The 17,245-nt window shown below is 42.3% G+C and overlaps 1 long non-coding RNA gene across 1 annotated transcript in view; it reads left to right on the top strand.

Moving 5' to 3' along the window:
- LOC141987063 (uncharacterized) overlaps positions 1 to 17,245 on the top strand; it is a 46,879-nt gene that overhangs the window by 17,738 nt on the left and 11,896 nt on the right. The window contains exon 2 of the long non-coding RNA XR_012639433.1: positions 1,013 to 1,147. This is a non-coding gene — a long non-coding RNA (uncharacterized LOC141987063). The remainder of the gene's footprint in view (positions 1 to 1,012; positions 1,148 to 17,245) is intronic.

Genomic DNA, 17,245 nt, shown 5'->3' with positions numbered 1-17,245 from the left:
ACAGGATTATCTTTGGACCTGATGCAATGTTTTTGGAAGTCAGTGGAAAGACTCTCATTGACTTCCAGAGACGCTGACTCAGGCTATTAATGCAAGACTTGTGACTTTGTTCACTGATATGAATTAATTAGGATGTAAAAGTAATATGTGAAGATAATGCCATGTTATTTAATTGTTAAATTTCAGTGATCTTCTACATTAACACTGCATTAGTTCATCATAATTAGCATTATTACGGGGAATACCTAGTGAATTAATAATGCCACAAGTTAGCAGTAAGGACACACAGGCCATCCCCTATTGTTCAGACACAGTATGGATAGAATACGATAAATCTTCCTTAGAATCTATATCCCCCGGTGAATATATTTATGTAGACTTTCCTATATCTTTGTGTTTGCTTGTATTTCTCTATCCTATAGTAGAAGAAGCAATGCCAGAACAGAAAATGATTAGAAGCAATGATATTGACTAATTTATATTCACTGGCTATACAATAAGATGTGCTCATCTGTACTTGCTTTGATACTGATGCTAAGTGTTTATGTCAAAGTTAACTCTCATCATTATAGTCACTGCCAAAGATATTGGTGATAAAAGTGTACTATTACTTTCAAATTTTCCTTTTACAGTCTGCCATTTTATATCGGTGAACAATGTAACAAGTTTTGCATCGCTGTAATTCCGTTAAATCAATGGGCACAGTGGCAGATTATCAGGGATTCCAGTATCTGCAAATATGGTTGTAATAGGTGATCCATGGCTAGTGAAGTTGTGTTGCTACTTGCACTACTACTTATGTTGGTAAGCATTTTATAATACAGATCATTTCCTTCTAGTCAGCGACAACAGCTAGGGAGAAGGAAGCCACTTAGGCTAAAATATGAATGAATGGATCAGAACTGTTGGCTAAATCTTGAATCAAATGCTTAAGGTATGAAAATATTTGAACATGTATTTTAAATTTAATTTTCATTTTAAAACAATTCTGCATTTCTTGTTTCTGGCCTAGGATACGAGTTTATTGGCAAGAAAATCTAGTTCTGTACAATGTCTGGCTCAGCCAGAAAAAAGGAAATACTTATGAGCGAGCATGTTCTCATGAGCTTTCCAGGCCAATTCTCACTGCAGATGCCTGCTGGAAAATGTAAGTGTCTTTTAAATCTGCATTGCTGCTTATGACGTTTTTTTTTTTCCTTTTTAAGTTTCCAATTTGAAGATTTTAAGCATAAGCCTTGCAGGCAGGAAATGCAGCCATTGTTCTTACTCTGAAACTATATGACCAAAGAGAGGGGCTCTTGTAACTCAATATTTTGCTGCCACAAAAAAAAATATTTGTTGTGGGGGTGGAGGGGGAATCTCCTTCTGAAGCTACAGTAGCTGCAAATAGAACAATAAATCTGACATAGTCTTCCACTGTGAGTATGGGTAGCAGTGCTTGCAATATGTGTATATATCATGTCTGTGGGAAGTGCATGTCCTCTAAGAATGTATGATTGTTAAGATTAAGAAACAATTAATGGTGGGAGGATTCATTGAATTTGCTCTCAGCCTTTTGGGGCAGTATTTTTGTGGTGCATTTAAAACCCCAGGACACCATGTAATTACTTGAATGCTTCATTTAAAAAACAGAACATAACTCAGCAATGTACAGAGCGTTCTTGCCATTAACTCCGGTGGGATTTCAGGGCACCCATTATCTTACAACTATTTTTCGTAACTGTTGGGCATGACCCCAAGAGGTAGAAGTCATGAGGCATTGAAAATTTCATTGCAATTCTAAAGCAAGGAAAGTTAAACTTCCAGAATAACTTTGTGGCAGCTAAAACATCAACGTTTGTGTGGTCCGATACATTTGCTGTATTACATGGGCTGATCATTCTCATCATCGACTCATTTTTTACTCTTTTAGTAAACATAAAGGGGAATTGTGACTTTCTTTTTACTTTGAATAAAGGGTTGCCAACTGTTAATATTATCATTTGTATTGCACTAGTGCCCTGAGGTCCCAGCCCCATTGGGCGAGGTGCTGTGCACACATGTAACAAAATAAATTGTCTCTGTCCCCATAGCTTACAGTCTAAGAATAAGATGAGATACAAAAGGTGGTTACAACAGACAGACCAGATAACAGGATGACTAACCATTGTAAACTCTTGCATACTTCCTTTCGCTATCCTCTTTCTCTTATTTTTATTTATTTATTTAACTGTATTTATTTATACAGTTGCATCCGATGAAGTGAGCTGTAGCTCACGAAAGCTTATGCTCAAATAAATTGGTTAGTCTCTAAGGTGCCACAAGTACTCCTTATCTTTATTTTGTATGCCTTTTCACTAGTTCTCCGCAGCCTGAGATCCTGCTCCTTACTCTTTCTTTACCAAATCAAAGAGAGCTTCTGCATTCAACAACCCCTGTTTTGTTTTTTTTACAGTCTAAGGGTATATCTGTACTGCAGTGTAAGCCCAAGGTCTGAACTCAGACTCAAGCCTAACCCACCTTCTATCTACATACATACATTGCGCTAACCCAGGCTCAGGGTTCAAGCCCTGTTGCTTTGCAATGTAGACACAACCCCATGGGACTTGTGCTCTGGTACTCCACCAAAAGTATCCCAGTCTGACATTTTGTCCTCGGGAAGTCAAGTTTGGTGGACTGCCAAGTTTTCCCACACTGCACCATGAACAAAGGGCTAAAGCAGCCATATTTTGGGAGGGCACAAAGATGTCTGGGGTATGAGTGGTCGGACTCAGGCCTGCATAATGCAGAATAGACACTGGAGCCCCAGGTTGGGACCCAGGGTTCAAGGATTCCTAACCTGGGGTTACAATGAATCATAGAATATCAGGGTTGGAAGGGACCTCAGCGGGTCATCTAGTCCAACCCCCTGCTCAAAGCAAGACCAGTCCCCAACTGAATCATCATCAAGCCTGACCTTAAAAATTTCTAAGGAAGGAGATTCCACCACCTCCCAAGGTAACGCATTCCAGTGTTTCACCACTCTCCTCGTTGAAAAGTTTTTCCTAATATCCAACCTAAACCTCCCCCACTGCAATTTGAGACCATTACTCCGTGTTCTGTCATCTGCTTCCACTGAGAACAGTCTAGATCCATCCTCTTTGGAACCCCCTTTCAGATAGTTGAAAGCAGCTATCAAATCCCCCCTCATTCTTCTCTTCCGCAGACTAAACATCCCCAGTTCCCTCAGCCTCTCCTCATAAGTCATGTGTTCCAGTCCCCTAATCATTTTTGTTGCCCTCTGCTGGATGTTTTCCAATTTTTCCACATCCTTCTTGTAGTGTGGGGCCCAAAACTGGACACACTACTCCAGATGAGGCCTCACCAATGTCGAATAGAGGGGAACGATCACATCCCTCGATCTGCTGGCAATGCCCCTACTTATACATCCCAAAATGCCATTGGTCTTCTTGGCAACAAGGGCACACTGTTGACTCATACCCAGCTTCTCGTCCACTGTAACCCCTAGGTCCTTTTCTGCAGAACTGTTGCCGAGCCATTTGGTCCCTAGTCTGTAGCAGTGCATGGGATTCTTCCGTCTTAAGTGCAGGACTCTGCACTTGTCCTTGTTGAACCTCATCAGATTTCTTTTGGCCCAGTCCTCTAATTTGTCTAGGGCCCTCTGTATCCTATCCCTACCCTCCAGCGTATCTACCTCTCCTCCCAGTTTAGTGTCATCTGCAAACTTGCTGAGGGTGCAATCCACACCATCCTCCAGATCATTTATGAAGATATGGAACAAAACCAGCCCGAGGACCGACCTTTGGGGCACTCCACTTGATACTGGCTGCCAACTAGACATGGAGCCATTGAACACTACCCGTTGAGCTCGACAATCTAGCCAACTTTCTATCCACCTTATAGTCCATTCATCCAGCCCATACTTCTTTAATTTGCTGGCAAGAATACTGTGGGAGACCGTGTCAAAAGCTTTGCTAAAGTCAAGGAACAACATGTCCACTGCTTTCCCCTCATCCACAGAGCCAGTTATCTCATCATAGAAGGCAATTAGATTAGTCAGGCATGACTTGCCCTTGGTGAATCCATGCTGACTGTTCCTGATCACTTTCCTCTCCTCTAAGTGCTTCAGAATTGATTCCTTGAGGACCTGCTCCATGATTTTTCCAGGGACTGAGGTGAGGCTGACTGGCCTGTAGTTCCCAGGATCCTCCTTCTTCCCTTTTTTAAAGATGGGACTACATTAGCCTTTTTCCAGTCATCCGGGACTTCCCCGATCACCATGAGTTTTCAAAGCTAAGTGCAGATGCTCAGGTGCTAGGTTAACAAATCCTGAATCTGCTAATTTGAGTTTTTTTAATTCTGGGCTTATATTGCAGTGTAGACATACCCCAAGTCTTCTGCCTACTAAATAAAATCCTATACAAGACAAACTATAGGAAATGTTTGCTTGAAGAGAAATTGGGCCAAATTCATTCCTCCTGCAACTGCAAAGTTCCTGATTTCCCCATTAGCTGGCACAAGAAACATATCATCAAGTCACTCTTAACTGTAAGCCAGTTACGTTTAGAAGTGGCATTAATAAAGATGTTCAAAAGCAAGTCTTACTCAGAAGACATTACTTCTCTCGCTTAGGGACCCAATCCTGCACTCAGTGCATCCAAAGGGAATTTTGATAGGATCAGGGCCTTAGAACATGGAACCAGAGAGAATATAGATTTCTCTATTTTTGGAGTTAATTATCTAAGAATCTGTTCAGAATTTCAATTAGAGGGCCAGGTTCAATAAAAAATACATTTAGAAAAAAATCAGTGTTTTGGAACCTGCTTTCAGGGCTGTAGGGTTTTGCTGCCAGAAACACATTACATTATTTCTTGCTCTATTTTAATGGAACTATCATTCCAGCAGCACCAGATTAGTGTGACCACCGTTAGCGCTGTGTGGAATGTTGAAGGGCTTTTTTGTTTTTTGTTTTTAAGAAAACATGCATACAAAACTGAAAACAACTGACCACATTTTTGGTGAAACATCTGAGTGTACAGTTTTACCTGAATGTGCCAGGATTTCAACTTTTTTTTTTATACTAATTCTAGGGTTTGATGATGGTGCCCTGGACATGCCCTGTATGCTGGGAGAGACACAGTGTCAGACACTAAATGCATAGGCATAGGGTCCAGTTGTGGTGCAAACGCTCAGCAGGGATTTCCCCTGGCCATGGGAATTCTCTGAGTGTCTGCAGCTAGAGAATGGCTCCTTTGCATCACTGCTGTAGCTAGAGAATCTGTCTTATTGTTTTTCTGCCACACTGAGTGGTTTGTTCGGTCCTGATGGTTTTGGATTATATTTCCTGTCATGTGTTGTTAATTGCCATAAGTACTTTGGGCATCAGTACACTATAAATAAAAATGTAATTAAGATGATGATGATGATGAATTGTATACTAGAGTAGGATGTACAAGCTCTTTAAAGTATGTGAGGAATCCAGCATGCCGCTGCTCCTGGTCCCTGCTCAGCACCAAAGTACTCTGGAAGGGGACAACTGGGTGCTGAGGACAACTGTAGTAAGGCATGCTGGGAGGGAAAGATCAGCTCACTTTCTTTATAATGGAGGTGGGGGACTGGAAAGGAGTTGGAGCTGTTGATCTCCAGTAGAGGACCTGAGAGGCATCCCTTTGCTGTAGAAAAACAGCAGAGAGAGGAAGCGATGCAAATGCCATTATCATTATTTATTAAATTATAAAACCTTTCCATATATTTTTAAACTGCGTGAGCAAGTCTTGGAAGACATGCTGAGTGGGAGTAATTTTTTCTTTAGGGGACCTGTGGTAAGCAGCTGAGTGAGTTTGCTCTCATCCTTACTCTCTAACTGAAGTCAGTTCTTGAGACAGGGTTGCTCCCTGGAACTCGTCGTTGACGTTTAGGCTAAGATTGCCTACGTGTGGTTTTTGTGACCACCCTTGTTCCAGAGCTGCTGTAGGTGTGTAAATAAAACAAGTTGCCATAGTATACCCAGACTCTGCACTGCTGATTTCTCCTCCAATAAAAAGTTGACCTGCAAGGCACTAACTTCTATCGTAGCTCAGCAGTGCAGCAACAGTAGTTCTATAGGTTGGTTTAAAAACAAAAATTAAAAAACATATAGAAGGGACATGACTCTGAAAAGACAGATAATTTAATAGGGAATCATTTTTTATAAAACTCTATATTAAATCTCTATAGAACCCTATTTGCTTCATAACAATTACATAGAATAGGACTTTTTCACCATGGTAAATATTAATTAATTACCTCTAAGACTCTTCCTGTCCTTCCTGAAAAGAAGTTGGCTATTCTTTGCATTTAGTTTATCGACATTGACTGCTCCACTTTCTTTCTTGAGGACTATTAAATTGGGAAAAATAAGAATGAAACCATGCAGTCTTTTTTTAAGACTAGGTAGGTAGTGATCCTGCAAACAGTTACACATGTGCTTAACTTTGTGTAACATGTAGTCTCGTTGATTTTAATGAGCTATGCATTTGTGCAAAGTTAAATGTTTTGCAGGACCAAGGCCTTACTGTATTCTGTACTGGCCAAAAACTAATAATTTGGCCTGTACCTCAGCTTTCTGACCAAAGCTTCATCCAAAAATGTATCCTTTTCATCTGCTGGAATAATACACTGGTCAAACAGGGGTTTCTCTTCTCAACATCTAAATTATTAAATCTCCTTTCTCAGCCCCTCCTGCCAACTCCCCTTGTAACAAAAGCATTTACTTAAATGTGTTGACTTCTTCCCAGTGGATGCAGAAAAGAAAGGGGGGTCATTTAAGCTTCTAAGTGCAAAAACAAAATGTACTGTACCTGCTGTAATGGGGAACAATCAAATGTCCATATGCTTAAGTACAGCACAGTGTTCAAGAGACACTGATATATTATCACCCAGAGTAGGAAGTAATCTGAAAATGTACCTAAGCTTAACCATTAGCAGCTCTGTACACGCAGCAGCAAATATCTTGCTCGGCAAGGCTTTTGTTAGCACAGAATCAAGATTAAAGGGATTTTTTGCATCCTGCCACTTCCTTTAAAAAGCAAAACAGAAAATTGCTTAACAGATAGGATTTTCTTTCATTGATCACATGTATGATTTATTATGCTAATAAATCCAATTCCACTGAAACATACATTGTTCCAAACAAAGCGAGACAGAGGGTGAATTTAGGTCATTATATGTCTGAACCCATCATAGAAGTAAAATGATTAGCGCATGATTAATCTTCTCATTTACTATGACAAAGTATAAAATCTAAACTATACCCCCCAAAATTAAATAACTTGGAAATTGCAGTATACACTTATTATTTTTAATATCAAGTATTCCAGTGGTATGATGATAAATGTTCTTCCTTAATAATACAGTGAATGTAGAAATTGCTAATGCCACCTAAAATGCCACCTAAATGTCAGATTCACCTGAAAATGAATCTGAACCATTTCTCTTAATTCAAATAAGAGCACAATAGGGAAGAAATAAATAGTTTTATTGGTTTGTTTTAATCATTTCAAGTTATTTGTAAACATGATTTTGTTTGTTCTTATGTGTGTTGTGTTTTGGAGAAAATTTTCTACTTTTAAATTAATAATTGTAAGCAGGGTCTGAATGAGTTCTCCCCTGACTTCTAGCTGAGAGGGGGAGAGACTTCAGGAACAAATTGTATTTACATGAACACACCTACTCTGCCCAGATATCCAGCAGATAGAGCGGTGTAGCACAAAGTGATCAATTTTGGCAGGTGTTGGGTTACAAATCACTTTTTAGTACTGAACGCAGGGGTAGTGAAATGTTATCAATGTTGTGTTTATTGTATGAATAAAGGGGAACAGAACTGTGCTTAACTGATCCCAAATGAGGGAGTCACCCTCAGCTGAAAGGACCTTGGTAAGCCAGGGGCTCGAATATCAGACCCTGTGAAAGTAAGAGAGGTGGGGACAGATATCCCAGCCAGGAGAAGTGAACTCTTCCTAAGGGTCCCTCGTCTGCTTTAAGTTGTTCCTCCCCACTGTCCAAAGACTGAGCTAAATAGGCTCCACGAGCAGCCTTTCGTTATTTTAAGTGCTCAAAAGAGCTGACAATCACTTGTGGGGGGACAGCGTTTCTGCCCAGCCTAAGAGCAGAAAATCACTGAGAGCTCCGATGAAGTGAGCTGTAGCTCACGAAAGCTCATGCTTAAATAAATTGGTTAGTCTCTAAGGTGCCACAAGTACTCCTTTTCTTTTTACTGAGAGCTGGGTGAAACCTCAAGAGGCTAACTGCAGAGGTCACAGCAGAGAGGCAGGTGGCAGAAGGTGACTGGCGAGTGGAATGGTGGCTGGCGAGGTGGCAAGAGGAGCAGAATGAGCGGCTGGCAAGGCAGCCAGTGGAGAGGAACTGTGGCTGGCAGGGCAGCCAGCCAGAGCAAGCACTTAGATGGCGGAGAAAGCAAGGTGTCTTCCCCACCTTGGGGGAAGGTGAACTGACGCAGCTGTACCTCTGAATTCTGGGTCCTCACTGACTAAGGACAACCACTGTGAGTGGGTTACGGTGAGAGGCACAGAAAATGAACTTTTATGGGTGTATTTTTAGCAATTACTTACATTAATTCTATTGTTTTACACTGTACTCACTCAAGTCACATAGTTAGATGAATTAAGTAGTAATTCCACACACAAAAACTTATTTAAAAGGGATTAAGGTGGGTTAAGTGAACCATCCCCACCTCCAACCTATGTAAACACTAAAATGTAAGGACATGCCACGTTATGAGACACATTTGAACACAGTGACCATATATCCCTATGCTGAATACAGGACACCTGGTAAAATTACTCGTATTCAAGCAAGTTCTATGGCAATCAATCAGAACTATGCAGTACAAATGTTCAAATTAACATCAAGTTGACTGAGCCCCTGTTAAAAGAAACTTTTTATTTACCTTCTTATCTGTAAGGCTTAAGGATTCACACAGGGAGAGGTGACACACACACTCTCGTACGCTTCTCACACAGTGGAGGTGGGCGTTGACCGACCAACCCTTCCTGCCAGGCACTCTCCTCCCTCCATGCCTGGCGAGGCCCCTGGGACAGACCCGTCTCTCCTGATACCTGACCCCATGTCTCCCCAAGTCAACACATGGAGGGGGGACATGCAGGGTCACATGTGCCCCCTCCCCAGATTTTTGCAAGGGTTCACAAAAGAATGAGGCCAGCAGCCACTTTTTGGCACTGTGCAGGAGGGAAGGGACAGGAGTTGCTTCCAGCTGTGGGGTGGGGAGGGATGCCCTGGCAAAGGGTTGATGGGTGAGCAGAAGAGGTGACAGGTAACTGGCCTGGTGCCTGCCCTCACTCACCAACCACCGCAGCTCACAGTTTCGCAGTACCAGCCGGAAACGGGATGGAGGTGTGGGGCCCTGCTGGCCGAGACCTGGCACACAGCATAGGCTATGCTGATGGACCAGCAGGGGGAGCAGCTGGCTCTGCGTGCTGCATCTTCACCCCGCCACCAGCCTTGTACACCCACCCCCATTGTCAGAGACTAGTTGCCCCGACTCACTGCTGGTGGGTGGGCGGCTAGCAAGCAGAAATCCGGCCAGCAGCAGGACCTGCCATTACTAATTGGGGATGGGGAGCTAGAAAACATGGGACAATTTACCGGTCTTTAAGAAAAAGTCAGGACACCTGCAGAAGGGCTTTAATACGGGATTTTCCCTTTAAAAATGAGAGATCTTGTCACTCTACATTTGAACCTTAACTAAAAGCCCACACGTCAAATTCCCACTGACAGTGCCAGAGTCCACATGTTTATAGGGAAGTCCCACTTGCTTGCAGCAGATAAGGAAACATATGACACATCAGTTAGCTGCCTCACAATATAATGCAAAACCCTAATTACAACTTCAACAACAAAAAATAATTAGTGTTCACATATGGGCACCAGCAAAGCATTCAGCATATTGTGTGTTTGGGTGGGAAGCAAGAGATTGTTGAGTTCCTGAGTAGGGCTGCTAGAAAATTTTGCATCAAAACTGTTTTTGATAGATATCTGAGTTTTTGACTAAATGAACTAGTTTGCAGAAAGCAGACACTTTTTGCAATATATATATATTGCCAACACCACCCCAAATGAACCAAAAATGAAATATCTCAGCAAAAAATTAAAACATGTTGATTTGGATCGCTTATGGGTGCCTCGTGGAAGTTGTTGTTCAGTATATCCTCTATGAGCCAGAGTCCCCAGCCAGACTACATCTCCCATGAAACACCAAAGCAAAGACTTGCATGATTAAACCACCTCCTGACCACATGGGAGATGTAGTCCAAACAAGGATCCTGGCTTACAGAGGAAAATGGAAGCAAAAGGCACCCAAACTGCAACTCCCATGTGGCACCATAGCAGCACTGCCAAATCAAAATATTTTAGTTTTTGATCTTTCTCCGAAAAGTCAGTTTTCTATGAAAAATTTTGATTAAAATATTTTGGTGTTTTTGTGGAGGTGGGCGTTGGTTGGTTGCAGAGGTTTTTGGGTCAAAATTTTTAGTGGGAAAAAGACTATTTTCTGACCAGCTCTACCTTTGAGGTAAGTGGAGCTGGCCATATAAATCAATTTGTAGGAGTGAGGCTTAATGCCCTGCAAAGACTTAAGTATTTAACTTTACATGAATACACCATCAAAGCCAATGGAACTACTTAACTGTGTAAACCCCTGCAGGACTGGAGCCTAAGTGTGCTTGTTTAGTTTAAGTAATTGTGTTTACCTAAACTCTTGGAAAATAAAAAATCTGAGTTTAAGAAAACTTCCATCTGACACTATTTGATTAGAATTCCAAAATGACAAGCCCTTTTTTAGCTGTTTTGTGGTGATGATTTCCTCTGCAGGAAGAAGCAATGTAAAAATATGTCTATAGTGCTTCTGTTTCATGATTTTTTTCTGGAAAGAGACATTGTCTAAAGTTTTATATGGTTCCTAAAAGATGGTAGATTTTCTTTATGGTGGTATTGTAGTGGGTTTACAGATGCTTGGATGCATTTTACAGGCTTATTAGAACAGATCATCTCTCATTCCTCGGTGAATACAAAACATTAGTTAACTGTGAGAGTTATATGATTTTTTTAAAAGTACTTCCCATATTTTTTGTGAAATGATTACAAAATTACTGCCAGAAATTAGGTAATTTAGACATCATGTGTATTTTAAAAATCTATTTTAGTGGGCATAAGCGCATTTCTCCCCTCATCTTTCCAGATTAATAAAATTAATATTTATTTGCCTTGAATGACTTCCCTAAATCCTTCCTTTTCTAAATCAAATATACCTAATAGGTATGAGTATTACTTTTTTGCACAGTTGTAATTCTGTTTAACTTGGTTCACATTTAAGAACACAATTCTGAATGTAAACACATTTTCAAAGCGGTCTAGGGGATGTAGACAAATAACTTCCATTAAAGTGAATGGAAAATAATGGTCTAAATCCTCTAGAATGCTTTGAAAATCTCAGCCCTAGGCTTTTTTATTAGGCTACTGTTGATTTGAAAGACACAGTCATGGCCAGTTGATAAGCCATAGGCAGTCTTGTTCCCATATGGGGCACAAAAACTGTTTTCCGTCCTTAAGATGGAATTCTTTAAGAGCTCAGTTTCGAATAACATATGCAAAAGACAGGTGGATGAAGCTTTATTGTTGCTTCCATATTTATTGTTGCAGCAGGAGCAGCTCCTGTTTGTGAACCTGCAGCTTTGAGTTGGATGACAGTGGCTAGAGAACGCCCCTGCCAATCTGGACATTGTAAGTAGTTCTTTGAAGCAGGAGTAATACTAGGACTTGTTACTGCATTAGGACTCTTGCTATTTTGTTTTTAGTTTGCTTGCCAAACTAAAATGGCAACAGTTTTACTCTTCTCTGAAGGCATTGTAAGCTTTTTACAGGAATAGAGAGAGGCAGAGTAGGTTTGGGCAGAAAGCTAGGCATTTGCTATCCAATTAATAGTTTAGAGTTCTTTCTAAGCCTCATTAGCCACAAAACTTTGAGTAGCACCAGCTTGGTGGCTGAGTAATGGCTAGAAACATGTACAAAGGATGACCCTGACATGCAGATTTTTTAAAGTTGCAAACAAGAGAGATTATTAAAGAAATAAAAACCTAAAAGCTAAATTCTACCTCAGCTATTCCATAAAACTCATTGGGAACTGGGTTCTCATACCCGAGGGCAGGATATCTCTTATCTCTTAATCTTTATCTCTTAATCCCTAAAACAACACCATAGACTTTGGCTTTTTAAAAAATCCTTCCTATTATAATAGGAAGCAGGAGATATGTGTGACACTACGCCCCCATATTCTTCATAAAGATATGCTTATGATATGAATATGGCATAACTAAGGTATGATTTATGCAAGATGGGTCATGTGAGGTATCATTGGAAAGGTTGTGATTTACTGAATGTGATTATCCTATTTGTATGCATGTATCATTTCTGTATCTGAAGTTAGGAATATTGACTATGTAACAATTGCAACTGTGTTTACATTTGGGGAACACCCAGCAGACAGTAGGCAATCAGCCTGGATGGGCCATTTGGGAAAACAATAGAACTCTGAAGATGTTAATCTCCCACCTTCCTGAGAAACTTCTGGGGATGTTGCTTTGACACTGCAGGGTCATGTGATCATGTCACCTGACACTGGATTCCATCTTGGACTTCTCGTATTTTTCCACTGGGCGCTAGGAGAAAATCACACTGAGAGACAAAGGCTTCCCACCATATATAAATCCTATTTAAGGCAGGAAAGTGAGGTAATCAAGGTTCTTCTCCACTGCCTCTCTACTCAAGAAGGAACACTGGAAGAAACAAAGGAACTAAGCTGGGGGGCAGGGGCTGAGCCCAGGTGAGAAAGGTCTAGTGTGTGAAAGGAATACCTGGAGATTTAATCTGCAAGCAGTGCAATTTACCTTCAAGAAACTCTGCAACCTGCATAAAACAACATTTAGGGTGAGAATTTGCTATTATTAACCAGTTAATTTAGTGTATTAGCGTAGTTTGTGTGTTTCGTTTCATTTACTCAATAATCTGCTTGGTCTGTTTGCTATCCCTTATAATCACTTAAAATTTATCCTTTGTAGCTAATAAACTTGTTTTGTTTCCTAAAACCCAGTTTGTGCAATTCATAACTGGGGGGCCAAAAGCTGTGCATATCTTCCTCCATATTCAGGGAGGGAGTGAATTTCATGACCTTACACTGTACAGCTTTCTGTGCAGTGCAAGACAATACAATTTTGGGCCAGATTAGGACTGGTAAAGGGACAAAGGGGAGGTAGATTGTGCCTCCTCTATGCAGGAGCTGGCTAGGGCAAGCCTGAGAAAGTGCTGCTTATTTGGTATATCAATGTACAGTGCTGTTAACAGGAATTGAAGAGAACTACTGAAGTTACTATGTATCTTACTCTTAGATGGATGAGTGATGCATTACTTGGTGAAGGTGTTGTGGCGTGTGGTGGAGAGGTTTGGAGATAGGTTTATATGCCCATTTCAGATTTTATAGGTGATCTGTAAAGGAGAATGTCCTTCAACACATGAAAATTCTCCCCTTACACCATAACTTCTTAGCAGAAAATCAGAGTGCCAAAAAGAGAGAGCTGGTAGATTGTAAACATGTCAGAGCAGGGACCATGTCTCCCCATTAGTTAGGAAAGGAACAGTGGTCCCCAAACTTTTTCAGTTGCACCCCCCCTTACATGGTCCACCCCACAGCCCCACACCCAGGAGGCAGGGGCCACAGGCAGGGCCACAGCTGTGGATCATTGGCCACTGCGAACTGCAGGGGTGGCAACTGCAGAGGGGGGCAGCACACGGAGCCCCTCTGGCCGCCCCTCCACCTAGGCGCCGGAGGGACATGTTGCCACTTCCTGGGAGCCGCCTGAGGTCAGTGTTGCGCAGGGCCCACACCCGGAACCCTTTCCTGTGCCCTTGCCCCAGCCCAGAGCCCCCTCCTGCACCGAAAAGCCCCTCATCCCCACCCCACCCTAGAGCCTTCACCCCTCCCACACCCCAACCCCATGCCTGAGCCCAGTGAAAATGAGCGAGTGAGCGAGGGCAGGGGAGAGCAAGCGACAGAGGGAGGGGAGGATGGAGTGAATGGAGGTGGGGCCTCAGAGAAGGGGTGGGACCTCAGGGAAAGGGCAGGGCAAGGGTGTTCAGTTTTCTGCAATTAGAAAGTTGGCAACCTTAGGAGTGACCGACAGTTTGGGGACCACTGAGCTAGCCCATCTTAATAACTGCCCCAAACTAAATAATAAATAACAGTAATACTGGATACACTTGTATTTCTTGTCATAAGTACCCCTAGTGCTTTAAAGACTGTAACAAGAGCAGGGGTCAAATTGTATGCCTGTTACAAATCCAGAGTAGCCACTCTCAGGATTTACTCCAGTTAGTATACATGAGAGGAGAGTATGGCCTCAGGTCTCTGCCCTGAGAGGAATATATTGTAAGGCTCTGAGACAGGAAATGACTTAAGTATGTGCTTCAATACATTCCTATTCAGAACACAATTTAAGCACATTCTTAACTTTAGGCATGTATTTAAGTGAAGTCCTCAAGAGGGATACTTTTCTGAACTGATGCCTAATTTGAACAAAAGCAGCGCGAGGAATATCATTGATACTGATTATATGCACTGTATGGATTTCCCTTTGCTACTATTTGAAATTTATTTTGCCATTTATCTCTTAATCAGTGCAATACCTGATTTTTGAAAAAAAATGTATATCAAATCATTCCCTTTTCATTTTTTCCCTTTTATTTCAGCCTCAGTCAAATGTGAACAATAGCAGTAATTGCCTGGTTTTTGGCGTGCCCCCAAGAAAACGGGGTTGAAAGTTGCATTATATTTGAAAGACAAGACACTTCGTGGGAGGGTTGCCAGTCAGTCTGTTGTGAGCCATGCAGCTCTTAAGTAATTACTATGCCAAATGTGCAGCTGAAACAAAGTTGAAGGAAATCACAAATGCAGACTAACTGTACTATTATCTAAGAATCTTTTGGACTACTGGTCTTGATTCTCCACAGCTCTGCACCTTCATTTACAGCTGTGCAAAGTGCATATTAAACACCCCCATTCTGATTTGTGTGTGCAGTCATTTACAGTTCTGTAAACACTATGTGCAAGGCTGTGGAGAATCAAGCCCAGGGCCATCCCTAGGCATACGCAGCATATGTGGCTGCCTAGGGCACCAGAAAATTTGGGGCACCATTCCCCTTGCTGGCCATGGGTGGAATCCTCTCTTCTCCAGCCCCTCCCCTGTGCTGAGCCGGCGGGCTTCTCCCCAGCCCCAGCCCCTACCCCTCCCTCCTGCACTCCTCAGCCGGCCACCTGAGGGCTCCAGCCTCCAGCTCTGCCGCCCCAGCCCTGGGGAGCCCAGAGCGGCGCGGCTGGCCACTGGTGGCGTGGCGGGGCGGCATGGCCTACTGCCACCCAGAGCGGAGTCTCTCCCTGGACGCTGCCTGCCTGGGCCGCTTGGTCTCTGGTGGGGGCTGGGGCCAAGACAGGAGGAGTGAAACTTCCACGTGAGTCAGCAGGGGAGAGGGGGTGTGAAGGAGGGGGGGACTTAAAGTGACAGTGTCTCTTACACTTCCCTAACACACATACAGTCTCTCTCACACACAGACTGGCTCTCACACCCACATACACTCTGCCTCTCACAAGTAACAGTCCCCCAATACAGATTGTGTCTCTCTCTCTCTCTCTCACACACACACACACACACACACACACACACACAGTCTCACACTCCCCAACACACACACTGTCACACAGTCCGCCAACACACAGTCTCTCTCATATGCACTGGCTCTCTGTCACACACACACACACACACACACACACACACTCGTATTATTGTTGTTGTTATTACTGCTTGGTACTTCCTGTCAAAATGCTCATGGTGAGCCAGGAGTGGTGAGGGGCTGCAGGAGGGCTGTGGGCTCTGGCAAGATGCAGCCCCCATGTGACAGCTCAAAGCCTGCCTTGAGCAACTGCTGCAGTGTTTGCTGCATATGAAGCTCGGAGTGTGTGTCAGCAATGGGGAGGGTTCTGGGGGTCCGCGGGCAGGGGTGGTGGCTGTGCTTCAGTGGAGCATAGGGGCACCACTTTAATAATATTCTGTAGGGCCCCATAAGGGTGGCCCTGATCAAGCCTATTGTTTTCTTTTATTAAAGTCTTTTTTATCAAAATATATTGGTAGACTGGAATGGGCTTTTTTCCCCACCAGTCACATCATTACTACATACCAAGATGTGAAGATGCTGATTAAGGTTCAGAAGCAACATACTGTACGTCAAAATGACAAATATCAGTACTCTGTTGCAAAATACAACTGACCACAGATAGTTCCTATACTCATGATGGAAGCCCCAACACTCCCCTGCACAGAGTTATCCAACTTAGTACTTTATACTACAATGCTGTTTACTAAAAGATAAGATTTTAGTGCACAGTTAGGGATTGATGAGTTCTGGAGTGAGATTGGTTTGCAAACTCTGTTTAGGGTCACAACATCTTTACTTTCTTGCCTTTTAAACTACTGTTATTTTCTTTATTGTTCCAAGTATGATTCACTTTAAAGCATAGGTATTTCTAGCTAAAAGGAAGCCTGTGGTATGCACCCTTCCCCACTTCCAAAAAAACAACCTAGGCTGGAATAAGTGGGTGATTATATGCATGTATATGCAAATTATGGCCAAGTTGTGCAAACACACACACACACATATATATATATATATATAAACACTTATTTTAGACCTTTACCAAGAAGGCTTTGAAAATTAATGCTTGTCCTCTGGCTTGAAAGACTACGTTTAAGAATAATGTATGTTTGAATAGTGTATCTACCTCCTACATTAAAAGGGAAAACTTGAACATGGCTTCAACTAGGGTGCCTCCTTAATGCATGACCCTGAAATTGTTTTTTAGCTTGATGCCTTACTGTCTGCAAGTAATTAATATTTATGCATTGCAGTAAGTGCACATGGTTCTTTTTACGAGACAAAAATACACAGTTTAACCTTACAGAAACTTTATAGATGAGCATTTAACATCTCTGTGAATTAGGGTGACCAGACAGCAAACATGAAAAATCAGGAAGAGGTGTGTGGGGGGTAATAGGAGCCTATAAAAGAAAAAGACCCCAAAATCGGGACTGTCCCTGTAAAATCGGGACATCTGGTCAACCTACCCTGAATGCATTTTGTCTGCTATAGC

Source organism: Natator depressus, chromosome 5, assembly GCF_965152275.1.
Source record: "Natator depressus isolate rNatDep1 chromosome 5, rNatDep2.hap1, whole genome shotgun sequence".
In the NCBI taxonomy this organism is placed as follows: Eukaryota; Metazoa; Chordata; order Testudines; family Cheloniidae; genus Natator; species Natator depressus.
Note: the sequence above shows the minus strand (reverse complement) of the source record. Positions and strands in the feature narration are given on the sequence as shown.